The sequence below is a fragment of the Heterodontus francisci genome, chromosome 8 (assembly GCF_036365525.1).
Source record: "Heterodontus francisci isolate sHetFra1 chromosome 8, sHetFra1.hap1, whole genome shotgun sequence".
NCBI classification, from domain to species: Eukaryota; Metazoa; Chordata; class Chondrichthyes; order Heterodontiformes; family Heterodontidae; genus Heterodontus; species Heterodontus francisci.
This window is the reverse complement of record NC_090378.1, coordinates 48,295,501-48,312,041: the sequence shown is the minus strand read 5'-3', so window position 1 is coordinate 48,312,041 and position 16,541 is coordinate 48,295,501.

The window sequence follows — 16,541 nt, the reverse complement described above, 5'->3', positions numbered from 1 at the left end:
CAGGGGCACCATTGCTGAGGCTATTAAAGAAAGGAGTAGAGTAGCAATAGGATGAGAAAAGTGAGGAAGCTTTACAATTAAAAAGGGATCTGCAGACTATCCCAGCCTTAGATGTAGTGGACCCTGACAAAGGCTTTTATTTGGAAGCTGTGGCCACTGCTGCTAGCCTCAGTGCAGTCCCTATGCAGGAGGTACATGGCCACCTCTGGCCAGTGGCTTCTGCTTCCCGGGTCCTATCAGATGTAGAAAAAGTTATTCCATCTGTCATTGGCACTTAATTCAGTGGGCCTTCCATAGAAGAAGCGACATGGGGGAACTCGGCGTCGGTTCCTCCGCACATCGAGACCTCTACCACCAGGATAAAACTTGTGTCACCACTATGCACCAGAAATACCAGTACAATTATCTGACTTGTCTTATTGTGACGGGAACATTTTGTTTTCCCCCAGTCCAACCTGTAAAGATTGGGTCGTGTGTGTTGTTAAATATATAGTCATGTAAGCAAGTAGATATTGATGTAGAGCATGCATCAAAAGAGCAATTGCAACAATACATTAGTAGTTTTGGATATAACATACCACCCTTGCCTATGCACCTGGTAGAATTAACGAAGCATATTAATCAACTCAGGAGCATTATTCTGACCCAACGGAATTGTGAAATGAAGAAAGAAATATCCGAGGGTAGGGATGATTCATCATGATGGGCTATCAGTATGAGTATCCAGATAAATCCATGGATAAGGATCATCTACCATGCTCTGGTCATTGTCCAACTGATGATTGTACTGTTGTTATTAATGATAGCCTTCCGTATTAGTAGGCAATGCAAACAGTGAGAATGCATTAAGCTACTACAGAAGATGCAAGACAAGGATGAGCATAGTTCAGGATTAGTGCCTGTCACCCATTTTTTTGGGTGCACAGCCACTTGAGGGTGGACTAAGAAATGGTAATATTATTTTAAACAAAACTTGTGGTTGAAACTTGCAAGGTTATCCAACCCAGGAGCATCAATAGTTTGAATGAAATACGGAATGCTGTTTGTTGTAGGCAACTGTACAGAAACTGACCAAACCATACCAGCATACGTTGCAAGGCTAAAAGGCTTTTCGAAGTAAATTAACCTGCTAAAAGCTGCAGGCTGCTTTTTCACAGATAGACAAGATCACTGGACTGTGCCGAAAAACAACACTTTGAAGCTCTCGTATATCTGGCCGAGGGCCCCAAGGGTCATAAAATAGATCTGAAACCAACAAACAGCCATACTTCAAAGCTGTATTTTGCTTTAATGCAAAGTTAGAGCCTTAGTGAAACTTCTTGTTTCGTTAAGTCAGATGAGAAATGAAACTGGACTCAAAGAACAGACATGATGTCTGTTCCGGGATGGTGTTTGTGGGGGATGGGGGGGGGGGGGGTGGGGGGGTGGGGCAGCAGGTTATAAAACCCAATTACAGAGATTCAGCTAATTTAAGTGTGAATTTTATTTGGAGGCTGTGTGAGGATGGCACTAGCTGACTTTGATCGATGGTGTCAGGGTTTGTCTTTTGAAATACAGAGCTGCTAATTTGATAAGCAAGCTTTACTGAGAAAAAGTTTAAGAAACATGGAACTTGTCAAGGCAGGATTTAACCCCATAGTCTAAGCAAAGAACCCAACATTTTGTTGGACTTTGTAGCTTAAGGTAGATTTTGATTGGACAGTATGACCTTGTCAATGAAACATCCATGCCTACCTTGGAAAGAAAGGTATAAGAATCATAATAGTTCTGAAGAAGGGTCACTGACCCGAAACGTGAACTCTGCTTCTCTTTCCACAGATGCTGCCAGACCTGCTGAGTGGTTCCAGCATTTCTTGTTTTTATTTCAGATTTCCAGCATCCGCAGTATTTTGCTTTTATTGTATAAGAATCATTGTTCAGAATGATTTGGTGCTGCAGTCGAGCAACTTGGTCAGTTGCTGAAGTGCACAATTAACGGGAGGTGATCGCTCACTGGGTGATTGTATGTATAATCTCTTGTAATGTATTTGTGACTAATGGATGTATTGTATTGCTAACAGGTGTATTGTATTGCTAACTGGTAGTCCTACCAAACCTAGTAAAGATGTTAGTGTTTAATTTGAGCTTTGAGTGTTGTCTCCTTATTTCTTGTAATTCTCGTGTTCGAACCATAGAGTAATCTGATAAGGGTAGAAGGTTACATCTTACAGTATTTGGCCAGGTTGGATTTGCCCTGTTTTTTGAGGACAGGACATACCTGCACAATTTTTCACTTTGTCAGGTAAATGCCAGTGTTGTAGGTGAACTGGAACAGCTTGGCTGAGGGTGCAGCTAGTTCTGGAGCTCATATCTTCAGTACTAGAGCAGGCATGTTGTTGGTGTCCATAGCCTTTTGCTGTTTCCAGTGTGCTCAGCCATTTCTTGATACCATGTGGACTGAATCAAATTGGCTGAAGTCTGGCATCTGTGATGCTGGGGACCTGAAGAGGAGGCCCTGATGGATCATCCACTCCATCTCTTTTAATCAACCATCTTCTCAAACAAAATTGAACACTTTGCTGCATCAAATTTTCCAACTCGCTAACAACAACAACAACAACTTTTATTTATAGAGGTGTAGAGAGAGTATTCCAGAATTTGGGGCCTAGGCAACTGAAGGTGCAGCCACCAATGGTGCAGCGATTAAAATAAGGCATGCACAAGACAGAAAGAGGAAAGATATCCAGAGTTTACAAAATAAAATGTCACACTAGTAATGCTGTAATATAAACAGAAAATGCAGGAAATACTCAGCAGGTCAGGCAGCATGTGTAGAGAGAAAAATGAAAGGTCAACAACCTGAAATGCTGTTACTTTCTACATACAAGCTGCCTGGCCTGCTGAGTATTTCCAGCATTTTCTGTTTTTATTTCGGATTTCCAGCATCCGCAGTATTTTGCTTTCCTATTAGCAATACTGTGATGCCACTTGGTGGAGCTGTGTCCATACCTCTTAGCAGCAGCAACCATCACACAACACATTCAGTTTCTGTTAGGCAAATAACTACTAAGACTATTTTTTTTGCCACAAAATAGTAATCATAGAGTCATAGTCAGTTATCAGGAATTCATTAAAAGCAGTTTTCTGCTGCATGGTTTCTCATCTATATTTAAAGGGACATTGTCTTGTAAATGGCCTACAAAGTTTGTAAACAGACAGAGCAGTGGCATTATTGGTACTTAACAATAAGTCAATGTCCCAAGCCATTGAACATGTGGGGTAAATCTTGACTTTGTGAGATAGTGTAAAATAAGTAATAGCAAATCAGTGGCTTGTTTCACATTTCTCCTAATTTATTGACTTCAGTGAGAATACAGATTGTTAGAGAAGTCAAACGGATTGCTGATTTGCTATCACTCATTTAACACTATCGCAAAAAGTCAAAATCTACCACATGGAGTCAAAACCAAAGGCTTTATTTAAGTTAAGCAAGGTAAGAGAGCAGAGGGATGACTGGACCAATGTAGGGGAGGAAGGAGAAGAAGGGAGAGAATGAGATAAGCGAGCGGCATAGGAGAGGGGGAAAAGGGAAAGGACAGATAGGGAAACAAAGGACAGGATGAGGAAGGGGATGGAAGAGGGTGAGAGGAGGACAGGAAAGGGTGAAAGAAGGAGTGAGAGGAGGGAATGGGGCAGGGAGCAAGATAAATAGTGGAAAGGAAGACAGGCAAGGTCAAAAACAGTGAAAGATGAGGGGGAAAAGGAGGGAGGAGGGTATGATGGAGAGAGAGGAAGGAGGAGAGGTAAGAATAGCACTGCTCAATGGGATGGGTGATGACCAAAATGCTGTTCAGGAGCTGGGGGATGACAGGAAGATAGTGTTTGATCATTGGGTAGAGTGAGAATTACTGCAGCTGGCCATAATGAAGGGTGCTGTTTACCTGCTTAGTGAGGAGGTGAAATTGTTTGGGGAGACAATGATCAGGCTTGTGTACTAGGTAGGTTGGTAGGGGGAGTTTTCTGTGTTGAAGTCCAAAGAATTAAGATTCCATTTGTCTGCTGTGGGTGGTGGGGAGGAGATGTGCAGGGTACTAATGCTCACAGGTACTCTTGTCTGCTAGTAAAGGTGGGTGGCGATGGGGAAGGGGAGGTTGGTGCTGGAGGGGATAATCACTGTATCCACAGCACCATTTGTATGCTCATTGGTCAATTCTCACCACACCACTTTTCTGGTAATGAGAAGGTTTGGTGCAGAAGCCCAAAGATCTGCTCCGCTTGTCTTCTCTGTGGAGAGGGGCTGGAGTTATTGGTCCCACCCTCAAACTCTCAGCCTCCCTCTCATTCCTTAAGATCCTCCTTAAAACACATTTCCTTGATCAACCTTTTGGTCGCCCTTCTTAATATCTCCTTCTTTGGCTCAGCGTGCATTTTTTCCATTATTCCTCTGTGAACTGTTGGGACATTTTTCTATTTTAAAGGAAATTGCAAGATGCTGTTGCTGTTGTTATTGCTGTCATTCCCCCAAAAGCACTGCCTTGATTCCTTTTCTTCCTCCTTCCCACTGCTGCTGGTTTGTTTGACCTCCAGTTGCAGTAAAACTTAATTACTCTTGTACTTTCACTCCATTGTAATAAAGACTAAATTATGTCTCAAACCTGGACATCTGGCATTTGTGAAAATGTCACACTGGTATAATGACAATCACTTTTTTGAGATTGGAATTGAGGCATATTGTTGTGGTATAATTGATTGATGCTGATGCCAGGTGTTGAAAAATGGAAAAATATTCCATTCTCCATTGCTAACATTCCTTGCCTTATTGACTGGCCTCGCCCAAACAAACATGAAGAAAGAAAATCAAAAGGTCTAAATCCACATTTGAACAAATAACCATTGTCCTGAAAATGTTCATTCAAGTAAACATCAAAAATTATGTTTGCAGCTTGAAATTACTACATACAGTAATATTTTTAAAATGCTCAACACGTGTATGATTTTTTTTGTCCTTTTGTTTAGCATTTAACCCATTTAAAATAAACATTTCAACTCCCCTATTGAAATAACATAGCACTGAGTCATTTCCTGGCCTTACAGACAAAAATCAACAATGCGCATATATTCTATATGACTTCCTCTTTTCGTTGATAATATGATTCTTTATAACTACTTTTCCATTAAGATGTTTGACTGACATCACAGTAGAGGAGGCTTCATAGACTCTTGTCAAAATATCCAACTTCAAATTATTTTAATATTTAAGGCAAATCTCAGAACGTATAAATCGCATTTACAGAAAATAGGCCACAATAGATTTTCTTTATTGCTGAAGGGCTTCTAATATAACCTCTGTACAAAGAATAGCTGCATTTTATCTGCAGTGTTTCAATACACTCAGTGTTTTGAGTGTAAACTAAATTGTCCTTGACAGACACACTCACTCTCAATCTTTTTCTCTCTCTCTCGTTCGCACACATTCTCTATCTCATTCTTTTTCTCTCTGACTCTTATTCTCTCTCACTCACACTCCACTCCTGTGGTGTTGCACATGGGAAGTGTAAAAACTCAATTGTAGTGTTCAGGTGAAGCAAGGTTACAGGACGGGGTATAACTGCACCAAGGCACACAGATGTAACTCAATCCCCATATGCTTCCTATCTTTACTGTTAAATAACCATTATAAATTGCTATGCCCACATTTATAATGGAACTGCCTATGTAAATTTGTCACATTATAACCATTCCCTTTTCCTAGGGTTTAATTACAATTTTACCTTGGTCTCTCTGGCCCTGATATTGTTTGATCATGCAAAAACTGGCAGTTCTGAGATTGCATGCTTTACGCATTTCACAGTTGAAATAGTGTTGAGGTCTGAATTACTCATTGGACCCTGACATTAGAATTTTTATAGGGTGCTGTCTGGCTGTTACAAAGTATTAAAACTACTTACAGCACAAAAACAGGCCATTTGGCCTGACAAGTCCATGTTGGTGTTTATGTTACCACAAGCCTCCTCCCATCCCTCTTCATCTAACCCCATCAACATATCCTTCTAGTCCTTTCTCCCTTGTGTGTTTATCTAGCTACTGCTTGAATGCATCTATGCTAGTTGCCTCAACTACTCCTTCTTGCAGCAAGTTCCATTCTAACCACTCTCAGGGAAGTTTCTCCTGAACTCCCTATTGGATTTATTAGTGGCTGTCATATATTTATGCCCTCTAGTTCTGGTCTCACCTGCAAGTGGAAACATCTTTTCTATGTGTACCCTACCAAACACTCTCATAATCTTAAAGACCTCTGCCAGGTCACCCTTCAGTTATTTGTTTTCTAGAGAATAGAGACCAAACCTGTTCAATATTTCCTGATAGTTATAACCTCTCAGCTCTGGTATCATTCTAGTAAATCTTTGGTGCACCTTCTTCAGTGCGTCTATGTCTTTTATATAAAATGGATCCCAGAGCTGTTCACAGTACTCCAAGTGTGATCTAACCAAGGTTCCATAGAAGATTAATATAACCTCTCTACTTTTCAATTCTACCCTTCTAGAAATAAACCCCAGTGCTTTTGATGGCCTTATTAACCTGTGTCACTACTTTTAATGATTGGGTATCTGTTGCAGGTGGCCTCATCACTTCAGAAATCTCACTAAGCTAAAATGGCTTTGAGGGGGGATGCTGCAGAAATGCATTGGGGAGTGCCAGGCTGCCACTTCAACTCCTGACTGGAGCTTTCCCACAGGTGGGCAGGTTAAAATCGAGGCTACTGTTTCCAAAAAGAGTAGAAAATATCAGAACATGGGCTTCTGAACCGCTTCTACTACTGGTGCCAAGGACTAAAATGCTGGTGCTGGTGGAGCCTATAATTTTCCATACTTTAATTTTGGATGTAACTTCAAATGATGGGAGAGAGCTAGTTCGGAGCTTCTGTACATGGATACATGGAGTGAGTCACTCCTTCTTGCAATTGTATATCTCCTGGTAGCTGATAAAGTAAGATGGGAGAAGCATGTTACTGATTGCTACGTGTAGCGACGTGCGAAACATGTTCCTTTAAATGAATTTGTAGCATTTGTTGCAGACAATGTCCACTGCAATCATTCTCTCTAAATCTTCAATTAGATTTAGCAGGGCAGCCAACAGGCAATTTGTTTTGTAGCCTGCGTGCACAAATTTGCATAACAGTTTACTGAAAGAGCACTTGTCTTTCTGCCTGTTACAACAAAGAACTGGCTCTCCCTCAAATCCCCCTGCAAAGTAAATGAGAACAAAAATGCCCAAAAGATTTTCTATTGACAGTATTGTTGTTCCAAAGAGCTGTTAGCAGGCAGTTGGTGATTCATCTTTTTATTCAACTAGTATTAAAAGAAAGCAACTGCAGACATATTGGTCACAACATCTCCAAGCTAAGACCCAAGTTTGGACCCCAAAAAGGATCCTGTATGTTGGGTGGATTGTCAAGATTTAAACAAAAGCAAAATATTGTGGATTCTGGAAATTTGAAGTATAAATAGAAAATGCCAGAAATAATCATCTGGCCAAAAATACTCAGCAGGCAAGAGAGCATTTGTGAAGAGAGAAATAGGCCGGAATTTTATGTTGGGTCAGAGGCCCGCCCACCAGCCAAAAAGTCGGCGCGAGGCCGCCTAGCCAGGCCTGGAAGCCAGGCCATGATTTTATGTGGCCCAAGCCCTTCATTGGCCTCAGACAGGTCTTCCGCCCCTCTAAGCCAATCAGAGTGCTGGCAGCTCTTCGGTCCTGGCAGTGCCACCGGCAGCAGTGGCCACTGCTGGGATTGTGCCCAACGAGAGGCACAGCAATGGAGGAGGCCCCGGAATTGAGGTAAGTGTGTAGGGCCTCACTGGGGACAATCAGCTGGGCCCCGGTGAGGCAGGGTAGGGTCGGTCGAGAGGGCAGGGGGAGGTGCTCCAGCAGGGGCGGCTCGTGCCACTGGGAGTGTCCTCCATGGGGCATATAGTGCCTGATCAGGAGGGTGCCTGATCAGGAGGGCCCCTCCTGGGCCTACAAGTAGACTGCCTGGTTTTACCGGGCGTCCTCCTCAGGTGCTGAAGTTCTTGGCTGTCACTGGTAAAATACCAGTGGCAGTGGACGGAGGCCCCTAAAGGGTCGTAAAGATTGCAGCAGGGGCAGGAAGGCGACGGGAACAGCACCACATGCATCCCACTGCAGTGGCTCCTGCATCTCGGAGAATTTGGACAGATGATGGCTTGGCAGAGTAATCTGCACTTATCTGCCAAACATGATCTCTGCTGGTGACAGTAAGCCCATATCCATAGGCATAGCTCTGAGGTGGAGCATGGCAACACAAAAATCTTGTTTCGTTATCCTACACTTCAGGATAAGTGCTTTGACTGTGCGGAACATTGGCTCGGCAAGATCATTAGATCTAAGGTAATCTGGTGAGAACGTCACATTTGGCGCACATATCCCTGAAAGATTTGCCCGTATACTGTGGCCCAATGTCAGAAATGAGTTCTTCAGCTGCACCAAATAGACTGAATATGACACTCAATGTGTCTGCGATGACCGCGCTTGAAGTCTCTTTTACCTGTCTGACAATTGGAAATTTGGAGAAATAATTAGTGACTAAGTTGAAGTCATTTCCATTGACGGAATATAGGACAGTGGTGATTTTGGGCCAAGGCACTGATGGAATCTCGTGAGTGTGTAGAGGTTATTTGCTTTATTGTGGCTGGTGGCTCTGGCCTGCCTCACACATTTTTACTAACCTTTCGATGTCACTTTTGATCCCTGGCCAATAAACAGTGTCTTATGCCAGTCGTCTTGTTTGCTCTATGCCCATATGGCCTTGGTGAAGTTGTGTGACAAGATGTCATGTCGGACAGCTTTGGGCACAATTACTTGTTTTCTCTTGAAGGTGATGCCACTCGAGATACCAAGTTCATCTCTATATGGCCAAAAGCATCTGAGGATTTCTGGCACCTCTTTTACTGTGTCAGGCCAACCTTCTATGATGATTCCCCACAGTGCCTTCAGTTGTGGGTCATTGGCTGTTTCTGATTGTAGTTGGTCACATTTGTGCTGACCAAAATGCAATAAATCAATTTTGAGCACATCTTCCACCTTGATGTCCATATGCTGCTGAAACAGATCTTGACAGACAAATAAGCCGACGGGTAGTCTCTGGAAGCAGTATCTTCCAAATGGTGTCCTGAAGGTGGTGACTTCTTGAGATTCATTAGCTAAGTGTGTATTGACAAATAGCCATGTTTAGCATCCAACTTGGAGAACATTTTGGCTCTTGTGAACTTGGAATTCAAGTCCTCTAGTGTTGGAATATTGTGGGGCATCTCTTTAGGGAGAAGTTTAGATGCCTCAGATCTAGATATACCCTGATTGCTCCATCCTTCTTCAGTATGCACATAATTGAGCTGCATCAGTCTGTGTGATGATGCACATGACGGATGATGCCATTGTGTTCCATGTCATCCAAGTCACGCTTAAGCTTTTCTTGTATGTGCACGCTGCACTTTCTGGGAGGGTCGATTGACAGAATTGCATCCTGTCTGAGGTGCAGTACGGCATTGCCTTTGAAATCTCTGATGGTGTTGAACCTGTCCGGGTACATTTGTTTTAGGTCGTGGACTGACTCAATGCGGGTACCCTAGGTCTCTTCTGCTGTAACGGGTACCTTGGTGACCTCGTGGATGGCCACGATGTTGAGGTCCTTGCACACTGGTAGTCCTGCCACTGCTGGTCCGCTCGTGTCTACCAGATGTAATATTTGTGGTTTCCATGCCAACTTGATATAACTGCATTGTATTATCAGTGTGCCACTGTAAGGGATGGGTGACCTGTTATATGCAGATAACTTGGCAGTTGTCAGTTGTATCATTGATTTCCAGAAACTCTGGCGCATATCCTTCAGGATTCAGAATGGTAGGATATTTGCACCAGCTCCAGTGTCTATCTTAACCCTGAGTGTATGTTTGCCAGCTTTCTTTGGGCATGTGATGTTAATGGTAGCAAAAGCTTCCAGTTGTTTGACTTCATCAACATGATGTGTCAGGTTCCCAATGTGGAACGCTTGCTGGTCTTTTGGCTGAGAATTGCTTCTCCCTGATTCTTGTCTCAGATCTGTTTTGCTGTGTGTATCGGCTTGCATTTATGCAGGTCTCTGGTGCTGTCCTTGCTGCTGTTGCTGCACCCGTTTTCTGCTTGCTTGTGTCCTACTGTGACTTCTGGCTGCGTCTTTGGAGCCAGATTTCTTGTATAGGCAGGCCCAGTGTCCTTTTGCACCGCATACCTTGCACAGGTCTTGAAATGCAGGCCAACCTCGTGGTGAGTGGGACCAACCTCACTTATCACACAGCTTGCTTGCTTTTTTTGACCTGGTTATCATGCCGATACTGTTGTCTGCACCTATTGCTTGCAGATACTGTTGTCCAGCTACAATGGCTTCATATTTCCTGCCATCTTCTAGCAGTACATCAATGCTGTGACCTTTCCCTTTCCCCAAGAGGTCTTTCTGAAACCTTTCAATGGGTGTTGTGACAATCATCAGCTCCATTATTTGGTCCGACAGCTCAGTTTCTGAAAAATTGCATTTGTAACCCTTACTATGGCATCTACTGACAAACTGGTCTATTGATTCCTGTGGCCATTGCCTGTAGGACATCAATTCCAGACGGTGAATTTGAAAATTCACTCTTAATTGGAATTGATCATGTAGCACTTTCCATATCTTTGCGAGATCTTTCTGGTCCTCTTCAGGTAAGCCAGAGGTATTGATTCTGTGTAATCCCTCATTTCCAAAAGCTATTAGTATTTTTGCAGCTTGTTTGTCTGGTTCTGTGAAGCATAACTGCTGCATTCTTCGTTTGAAAAGTTGGAACTCGAATCAGATATCCATGGCCTTCCAGTTCATGCTGGGAAATCTAGTCTCCACCTTCCTGCTGATCTTTTGCTTAAAACTTGCTTTAAGACTTCTTGTCTGACTCTGCATTTTTCCCCTTTAAGAAATAATATGTTGTTTACACAAGCTGCTTGGATTGAGAGGAGCAGGTGTTTGACAGTGCTGTGTGTTTATCTTGCTTGTAGCGCTTAAGCTTGTTTGTCTGTTCACACGGCTGTTCAATAGGCAGTTCAATTGTTTTTTTTTGCCAGCCTGTCTGTTTATACAACAGTTCACTGGGCAGTTCAATTGTTATTTTTCCGCTAGAATGTGTTTATGTTCTTCACACTCGAGTGGTTTAATGGTATTTTTACAGCTGTGGCTGCGTGAATGAAAGTTCTTCATGGTCAAGTGATTTAATTAGTTTTTAAAATACTTTGGCTCCGTGGATAAGGCTCTGCAATGATTGGAGGATTCCCGTGTTTTCTTGCAATCGAACGCATCCTGCAATGGCGCCAAGCTTGATCAGCATGGGAGAGGAGTTGGGTCTTCCCCTTTTTTTTACACAGAGCTTTTAGAAAAAATAAATTTGAAGCGCTTCAGAGCTTTATCTTTTTAACTGGGATTCCTCGACTGCTGGCACAACGACACATCTGATTTACTTGTAGCCTATTATCTGTGCTCTTTCTACTGCAGCTCGAGGTAAGTTCCCTTTTTATTTCTACTGTTTGGGCCAGTATTTCTGTGGAACTTTCTCTCTTTGGCTGTAGGAAGGATAGTTTTTACAGCTGTTTTACCTGTGATCTTCAACCTTAGACTTTGTCTTCTCCACAGCTGCCACCATGTAATAAGTTCTTTATGTTGGCTGATGCAATATAAATGAGATGCGTGGAGTCCAGTTTGTTGAATATCTCAAACAAGTTGATTACAACTAAATATTATATACAGTACAGAGCAAACTATTTACAGAACCGTCATCTAGGTGTTACAGTTGCAGAATGACGCTGGCATAATGTCACATGACTATATCCTGGTACTTAGCTCATTAGCATACTATGATCTTAAAGGGACATTACTATTAAAGGCAATCATACAACAGTAGCACCACTAGTTTAGGCACTATGGGAGACAATTGAGGAAAAGAAAATTAGGAATAATTCATTCCTGACAACTTCTAGCATGATCTGCGCTGGTCACCAGGTTGTGGAGTGTGGAGTGTGACAGCGTCGGAGCCCAGTGTCAGAAGCATGCAGATTGGGCTGATCGTGACATCAGTCTGTGTCTAATGCTGCTCTGGTGCCCGACCTGCCATTTTGGACCTCACTGCTCCTGTTAATGTCCTTTCTTAAACATGCACTGATGAACACGCGTTCAGCTGCACAAGGGATCCCCACCACCTCCAGCAGTATTTAAAGACATCACCTTTCAACTTACAGTTATTGGAGGTACAGTGTTGTTGGATGAATTGACTGAATTTCTGTAAGTTGGAAGAGACTGGTGTAGAATCTTTGGAAGGAATTGTGTGCTTTTTAAAGGCCTCTGAGTACACCAAGTGCTCCCAGACATGAGGGCTATAGTTGCAGTTCTCCTTGGGCTGCAGCATCACCGGGAGATGGAGCAGAGGCAGCAAAGTAAACAAGCTGCTCACAGAGGAAAGAGGAGGAGGGCTGTCAGTAAGAGGCCATATCTACCTTAGATCTTCAGGGAGCACTTCCCCTACCTGCACCCCAGCCAGCAGCAGTGTATTCAGTGGCTGCACTTCATCAAGGGAATAGTTACAGAGCTGTACCACATCCTCAACCCAGACCTGCAGACTCACAGCAACGTTAGTACGGTGCTGCCTATAGCCTTGAAGGTGACTGCGGCCGTCAATTTCTACACCAGCAGAACCTTCCAGGCTGGAGCAGGTGACATCGCCAACATTTCACAGTTTGCCATCCAATAGTACATCCAGGAGGTGACAGAGGTCATATATTCCAGGAGGGGGGAGTTCATTGTCTTCTCCCTCAGCTAAGAAAAGCAGGATGAGCAGACATGTGGCTTTTCCAGGAGAGCGGGCTTCCCCATGGTGCATAAAAGTTGAGTGCCATGGTGATCTTCAGGCACATGGGCATTGGATGGCTACCAATGCCCATGAGTTTCAGCTCGTCCTGCTGCTTGGCGTATAAGCCGGTGATGGCCTCCTTGGAGAGCCGCAGTCTTCGCTGACAGTGTCACTTGGACATTTGGAGGTAGCTGAGGTGAGTCCAGTACACTCTGTCTTTGGGATAGAAATGCAATACTGTACCAATGTGCCTCCTGGCTTGCCATAGTCATGTGACTGCTACCATGAGGTACTCTGACTGCAGGCAGCTATTACAGTCAGTTTCAGTAAAGACTCTGTATACACCAGACTGGTGTCCTGTGAGCTTGTAACTTGGTGTCAGAGTGGAGCTGAGATTGAGCAGACTCGGAGGGCGGAGTTCCGGAGCGGTAAGTATATAAAAAAACTTACCTCCGGGATTCTCGGAGCAGACTCGGAGGGCGGAGTTCCGGAGCGGTGAGTATATAAAAAAACTTACCACGGGGATTCTCGGAGCCGACTCGGAGGGCGGAGTTCCGGAGCGGTAAGTATATAAAAAAACTTACCTCCTAAATTCTCGGAGCAGACTCGGAGGGCGGAGTTCCGGAGCAGTGAGTATATAAAAAAACTTACCACGGGGATTCTCGGAGCAGACTCGGAGGGCGGAGTTCCGGAGCAGTGAGTATATAAAAAAACTTATCACGGGGATTCTCGGAGCAGACTCGGAGGGTGAAGTTCCGGAGCAGTGAGTATATAAAAAAACTTACCTCAGGGATTCTCGGAGCAGATTCGGAGGGCGGCGTTCCGGAGCGGTAAGTATAAAAAACTTACCTCAGGGATTCTCGGAGCAGACTAGGAGGGCGGAGTTCTGGAGCGGTGAGTTTACAGAGTAAGTTACCTCGGGTGGAAAAAAAACTGAAAAAGTGACGTCACGGGAAAGCTGTGACCTGATTGGCTGGTAGGGAATCTGTACCGAATTTGAAAATAAAACTGATAAAAATTGATTAAAACACTAATTAACTAATTAATAAGTAGAGTAACTAAACCAGAGGGAGGAGATTACTGTATTTAGACAGCATTTAATATTTATAGTAGAAATCTGGCACTAGGGACCACATAGTGAAGTGTATCATAATTTAGTAAGGATTTAATAAGTATTTATTTCTTTTATATTAATTAACTAATTTGTGCTAGAAATGTCAGTTAGAGGGGTGAAGTGCTTCACCTGTGAGATGTGGGAAGTCCGTGACACTTCCAGCGTTCCAGGCGACTACATCTGCAGAAAGTGTACCCAGTTGCATCTCCTCACAGACCGCATGGATCGGTTGGAGCGGCAACTGGATGCACTTAGGAGCATGCAGGTGGCGGAAAGTGTCATAGACAGGACAGAGCAGTGGCACCACGGCTGGCACTGTTGTTCAGCAGGGAGGGACAAAGCGCAGAAGAGCAATAGTTATAGGGGACTCTATAGTCAGGGGCACAGATAGGCGCTTCTGTGGACGTGAAAGAGACTCCAGGAAGGTATGTTGCCTCCCTGGTGCCAGGGTCAAGGATGTCTCTGAATGGACAGAGGGCATTCTGAAGGGGAAGGGTGAACAGCCAGAGATTGTGGTACACATCGGTACCAACGACATAGGCAGGAAGAGTGATGAGGTCCTGCAGGGGGAGTTTAGGGAGATAGGTAGTAAGTTAAAAAACAGGACCTCTAGGGTTGTAATCTCTGGATTACTCCCTGTGCCACGTGCCTGTGAGGCTAGAAATAGGAAGATAGTGCAGCTAAACACGTGGCTGAGCAGCTGGTGTAGAAGGGAGGGTTTCAGATATCTGGACCATTGGGCTCTCTTCAGGGACAGATGGGACCTGTATAAGAAGGACAGGTTGCATCTAAACTGGAAGGGCACTAATATCCTGGCTGCAAGGTTTGCTAGCGTCACTTGGGAGGGTTTAAACTAGTGTGGCAGGGGGGTGGGAACCAGAGCAGTAGGACAGCTAGTGAAGTAAATGAGGAGGACATAGTAAATAAGGCCAGTAGGACTAAGAGGAAGAGCAGGCAGGGAGATGTTGCTGAGCACAGCGGGACTGGTGGTCTGAAGTGCATTTGTTTCAATGCGAGAAGTATAACAGGTAAGGCAGATGAACTTAGAGCTTGGATTAGTACTTGGAAATATGATGTTGTTGCTATTACAGAGACTTGGTTGAGGGAAGGGCAGGATTGGCAGCTAAATGTTCCAGGCTTTAGAAGCTTTAGAAGGGATAGAGGGGCATGTAAAAGGGGTGGGGGAGTTGCATTACTGGTTAAGGAGAATATCACAGCTGTACTGCGGGAGGACACCTCAGAGAGGTCATGCAGCGAGGCAATATGGGTGGAGCTCAGGAATAGGAAGGGTGCAGTCACGATGTTGGGGGTTTACTACAGGCCTCCCAACAGCCAGTGGGAGGTAGAGGAGCAGATATGTAGACAGATTTTGGAAAGATGTAAAGGTAACAGGGTTGTGGTGGTGGGTGATTTTAACTTCCCCAATATTGACTGGGACTCACTTAGTGCTAGGGACTTGGATGGGGCAGAATTTGTGAGGAGCATCCAGGAGGGCTTCTTGAAACAGTATGTAGATAGTCCAACTAGGGATGGGGCCATTCTGGACCTGGTATTGGGAAATGAGCCCGGCCAGGTGGTCTAAGTTTCAGTGGGGGAGCATTTCGGGAGCAGTGACCATAATTCCATAAGTTTTAAGGTACATGTGGATAAGGATAAGAGTAGTCCTCAGGTGAAGGTGCTAAATTGGGGGAAGGCTAATTGTAACAATATTAGGCAGGAACTGAAGAATTTAGATTGGGGGCGGCTGTTTGAGGGTAAATCAACATCTGACATGTGGGAGTCTTTCAAACGTCAGCTGATTAGAATCCAGGACCAGCATGTTCCTGTGAGGAAGAAAGACAAGGTTGGCAAGTTTCGGGAAGCTTGGATAACACGGGATATTGTGAGCCTAGTCAAAAAGAAAAAGGAAGCATTTGCAAGGGCTGGCAGGCTAGGAACAGATGAAGCACTTGAGGAATATAAAGACAGTAGGAAGGAACTTAAGCAAGGAGTTAGGAGGGCTAAAAGGGGTCATGAAAAGTCATTGGCAAACAGGATTAAGGAAAATCCCAAGGCTTTTTATACATATATAAAGAGCAAGAGGGTAACCAGGGAAAGGGTTGGCCCACTCAAGGACAGAGATGGGAATCTATGTGTGGAGCCAGAGGAAATGGGTGAGGTGCTAAATGAGTACTTTGCATCCGTATTCACCAAGGAGAAGGACTTGGTGGATGATGAGCCTAGGGAAGGGAGTGCAGATAGTCTCAGTCATCTCATTATCAAAAAGGAGGAGGTGTTGGGTGTCTTGCAAAGCATTAAGGTAGATAAGTCCCCGGGGCCTGATGGGATCTACCCTAGAATACTGAGGGAAGCAAGGGAAGAAATTGCTGGGGCCTTGACAGAAATCTTTGCATCCTCATTGGCTACAGGTGAGGTCCCAGAGGACTGGAGAATAGCCAATGTTGTTCCTTTGTTTAAGAAGGGTGGTAAGGATAATCCAGGAAATTATAGGCCGGTGAGCCTTACGTCAGTGGTAGGGAAACTATTAGAGAGGA